This window comes from Sorex fumeus, unplaced genomic scaffold, assembly GCF_029834395.1.
Source record: "Sorex fumeus unplaced genomic scaffold, SorFum_2.1 ptg000032l, whole genome shotgun sequence".
Taxonomy (NCBI): domain Eukaryota; kingdom Metazoa; phylum Chordata; class Mammalia; order Eulipotyphla; family Soricidae; genus Sorex; species Sorex fumeus.
The window spans coordinates 9,619,385-9,624,674 of record NW_026606089.1 but is presented as its reverse complement, the minus strand read 5'-3'; positions in this window follow the sequence as shown (position 1 = coordinate 9,624,674).

Genomic DNA, 5,290 nt, shown 5'->3' with positions numbered 1-5,290 from the left:
TCTAAGGAATCAGTTCTATATATGCACTGATAGATACATGCACTCATTGCGTGTTAATTGCAAGTGTGCAAACGTGCCTCCCAAAGTACAGGGCATGTATGTCTGTATAGGTCACGTACTCCCAGAAGACACAATCTTGCCAGGTACTTGCTGCATGCCCAAAGGATGATTTTTTTTGGGGGAGTCACACTCAGTGGCACTCAGTGGTGACTCTTGGTCAGGCAACCATTTGGGTTGCCTTCAGGTCAGCCTGTGCAAGGCAAGTGCAAGGCAACTGCCACTATTTCTTCAGCCCACAAAGAAATATTATATACTAATTTTACCCATATAGTATAAAGCAAAACAGAAAAGCCTACTATTGCTACTATTAATTCTATTACTGCTTCTACTAGTGTATGCATTAATTAAGGGCTTACTGAGTGCTGGGGATTGTGTTTAGCACATCACACCAGTATAATTCAACCACAGTTCTGCAGACTGGTGCAGAATTGCAGATGTGGGGAGGTTAAAAACCTCTGGTCTCCCACCTCCCCACCCTTGGTTGTAACTGCTGGTCTGTGGTCTGCGGATGAGTATGCTGGACAAATGTGGTTGGCAGTTGTAAAAGATTTTAGAATGCAGCTTTACACTCTAATAATCATAATAATATTATCAAGCAGACATTGGCATTCCTTGTCTCTAAGAGGAGACTGAGGCTGTGGGGACTTGTAGATGCCCCAGGGGTTCACATGCACAGCAAAATTTGGAAGCTTGCCTAAGATCACACAATCGTTAGATCATAAAATGTTGAGCACAGTTGTATCCTAAATAAAAAAATCTTTGTTCTTAAAAATTATTTTATTAGGATATTGTGATGTATAAAGCTTTTAATAACAAAATTTGGGGTGTTCTCCAGCGAGGAAAGGGTACTGTCCCTCTGCCTGCTCCCCCTTGGCAGCTCAGTGGTTGTTATCCACCAGATGCAATTGGACAGTCAGGTTTGGGCCCACAGTGATGAGACACACTGAGCCTCAGGGGATGGGGGTGGAGCCAGCCCTTTCCTCCCCACCCCAGTGAGACCCCGAGTTGCTGCCCACAAACGGCCTCTATGGCTCCTGATCAAGCTGCTTAACAGCCATGATCCCAGAGACTCAGAAACAAATCTTGGAACCCAGTGGCTTTTGACAGAAATGTGTCCGGACCATGCAGTGGGTTACTGTCGCCAGGCCAACCCAGGGGGAAAGAGTGCTGTCCCTCCACCTGCTCCCCCTTGGCGGCTCGGTGGCTGCCATCCTCCAGAGGCCGTTAGACAGTCAGGTTTGGGCCCGCAGTGATGAGACACGCGGGGCCACACGGGATGGGGGTGGAGCCGGCTCTTTTCTCCCCATCCCAACAAGACCCCGAGTCGCTGCCCACAAAATGCCTGTCTGGGTCCTGATCAAGCTGCTTAACGGCCATGAACTCAGAGACTCAGGAAAAAATCTCGAAACCCAGCAGGTTTGGGCAGAAATCCCTCCAGATTTATTGTTAAAGTTTCAGAATTTCAAAATTGCGTGACCACTACTGCAGCCACGTGACATCATATGTTATTCATAACCAGCATAAACAATTTGTTTTCTGTTGCCTTTTCAGCAGATATGAGTGTTGGAGTAAAATCCCAAACAATAATGGTGGGTCTGGTGACAAAATATTGAGTGTAATCAAAGTAGAGAGAGAGTAATGTGGAAATCATCTGCCCCACAGGTAGGAGGACGGTGTGGGATTGGAGTATACTGGGGTTTTTGGTGGTGGAGAATGGGCACTGGTGAAGGTACGGGTTGTTTCATTGTATGACAGAGACTTAAACCTGAAAGCTTTGTAACTGCTCTCATGGTGATTCAATAAATAAAATTATAAAAAAAAACTGGGGTGTTCAAAGTTCCAAACCTATCATCAGTGCTGGTCTCCCTCCACAAATGATCTTCTCCCCACCTCGCCTCCTTAACAAACTCACTAAAATTTATTTTTATTATAATTTGAATCTCATGCTTACAATAGTGTTGACATTATAATTTTGATGTATAAAATTGCATAACCTCTATGCTACTGAAATGTCCAAGACTTTTGACCAGAGTCATTAAGTTATTGCCAGTCCACCTCCTCTCTCTCTTCTCCCCTCTGCTGCTCTTTCCTTGGCTTTCTTATCTCTATAATGCAGGACCCAGGGTATATTTGTGGTGCCAGAGTGATAGCACAGTGTGTAGAGTGCTTACTTTGTGTACAGCCCATCTGAGTCCAATCCCAGGCATCCCATATGGTCCCCCGACCCCTACCCCTCCCAATGATTCCTGAGTACAGAGCCAGAGGTAAGCCTTGGGCACTGTCAGGTGTGGCCTCAAAAGCAAAAAAAAGGGGTTGTTTGCTATTATCTTATAGCTTCCATCTCCTTGTCTTGCTATTCTCTGTACTACAGATAACTGAGGACATCTGGTATTTGTCCTCCCTCTGACTTCATTTAACACAACACTCTCCAATTCCATTAAAAAATCACTAGCATTTCCTCCCCTCCCTTCTTTCCTTTCTTCCTACTTTCATTCCTCCTTCTTCCATTCCTTCCCTTCTGTCTCTCCTCCTTTCCTCCCAGTCCTTCTCCTTCCCTTCCCTGTGTTGATGTTGTGATTATCAGAGGGTCATACGTATCACTGTGGTGCTTGCACACTGTTTTTTAGCCATGATACTTGTCAGGGTTTGTACATCAGGTTGCAGTACTTGTACATGTGCTCACCAGGGATTGCACTCTTAGTTGAGGCAAACAGCTTCTGGTTGTAATGCTTGCTAAGAGATGCTGGGGTCTCCCATACATGCTCACTGGGGGTAGCCTTCTCAGTTATGGCGCTCACATACTTTTTAGTTGTGGTACCTTTTGGGGTCACACCCTTTTGTGGTGCTTACACTGCTTGTGGATGGTTGGAAATTACTTGTGGCACTAAGGGTCACAGACAGCAGAGTCATCAGGCTCAAACCACATAGCTGCTAGGATTGTGCTTAGTGACACCAGTGATTTGAACTCCTGAGAAGAAGGCATTCGAAGCTACTGTGCTATTCCTTTGGGTTATAATCAATGAGATATTATGTGACTATTTTGGTAAGGTAAAGGTAAAGGCCCTCCCGTTGATCATCGATTTGCTCGAGCGGACCCAGTAATGTCTCCATTGGAGACTTTGTTGTTACTGTGTTTGGCATATTGAATACATCACGGGTGGCTTGCCAGGCTCTGCCGTGTGGGCGAGATACTCTCGGTAGCTTGCCGGGCTCTCCGAGAGGGGCGGAGGAATCGAACTCGGGTCGGCCATGTTGGCTGCGTGCAAGGCAAACGCCCTACCGCTGTGCTATTTTGAAGACAGGAAAATGGATTTAATTTTTGCTTAATAATAAAAAACTTCCATGTCACCCTTAGTTTAGATGCAACAGCTTTTAATCTCCTTAATTAGATTTTTAGTTTATGTTTTTTTTTTCTGGGTCATACCTGGTGATGCACAGGGGTTACTCCTGGCTCTGCACTCAGGAGTTACTCCTGGAGGTTCTCAGGGGACCATATGGGATGCTGGGAATAGAACCCGGGTTGGCCGCGTGCAAGGCAAACGCCCTCCCCGCTGTGCTATCTCTCCAGCCCCAGTTTATGTTTTTTATACCCAGAAGTTCTCAGGGGCTGTTCCTGGCACTATACTTTGTAGTGACCCCTCCAAAGCACATATGGTCTCAAAGTGCTTTGAGGTATCAGGGAATTGAAATGGGATTGGCTGTGTGCAAAGCAAGCACCTTACCTCCTGTAGTCTCTTTGGCCCCAGAAGTATCAGCTTAAAATATGGTGACTGGAATATTATGCAACCATGAGGAAAGACAAAATTTTGCATTTTGCTATAATTTGGATGATAAATCCCAGTTTATCTCATGCATATACAGAAGTGAAACTAGGGAATATAATAAGTAAGTAAGTAAAGGCCCTCCCGTTGTTCGTCGATTTGCTCGAGCGGGCCCAGTAACGTCTCCATTGGAGATTTTGTTGTTACTGTGTTTGGCATATCGAATACATCACGGGTGGCTTGCCAGGCTCTGCCGTGTGGGCGAGATACTCTCGGTAGCTTGCCGGGCTCTCCAAGAGGGGCGGAGGAATTGAACTCGGGTCGGCCATGTTGGCTGTGTGCAAGGCAAATGCCCTACCGCTGTGCTATCGCTCCAGCCCAGGGAATATAATATGGTCAATGAAATCTATCCCTAAATCTCTTGCAACAGAACTGAGTTTAGCAAGGGGGAGAGGAGATGGATATGGAGAAGAAAATGATGAAGAGAAGTGACCCAGGGGTAGTGGTGGATGGATATTGGCATTTTGTTGCTATGTTTGTTGTAGGCATATTGAATGCCTAAAATATAAATATTTTTATTATTATTGTAAACCATGTTACCTCAGTAAAAGAGTAAAAAAATAAAGTTAAAATAAAATGTATACCACATAAAAATTTTTCCTATTAAGCCATAGTAGATGAACAATGGGAGGACAGTGCAGTGCAGCATACAATTCAAGGATGTTTAGTACATGCATGATATTGTACAACCATTCCTACTCTGTTTCATAACTTTTTCATCAACCTTAAGAGAAGCTCTACCACAAAAAATTCCTATCTCACACTGTGCACAAAAATCAATTGCAAATAAATTAAAGACCTCAATATCAGATCTGAATCCATAAATGATATTGAGGAAAACTTAGGTAGGTCCCTTCAAGATAATGGATCTAAAGGCATCTTCGATAACTCAATGCCATTGATTGGCCAAGCAAATGGAAGAAAAGACAAACTAATGGAACTGTATCAAATTAAGAAGCTTCTGCACCACAAAAGAAAAGACAAACAGAATAAAAAGACACCCCACAGACTGAAAGAAAATATTACCCATCTCTCATCTGACAAAGGATTATTATCTAAAATATATAAAAGACTTGCAACTTAACAACAACAACAACAACAAAGAACCCATTTAACAACATAAAAATGGGAAGAAAATGTGAACATAAACTTTTTCTATTTCTGTTTACAAACAGGTATATATTTTTATGTATTTTTTAAATATTTTTATTAGTGAGACACCATGAGGTACAGTTGTAGACTTACAAATTTTTGTGCTTGGGTTTTGATTATACAATGATCAAATACCCATCCCTCCACCAGTGACCACTTTCCACCACCATGTATCCCAGTATACCTCCCACCCCCATCCCCCCCATCCCACCCTGCCTCTGTGGCAGGGTGCCTTTGTTTTCTCTCTCCTTTTGGGT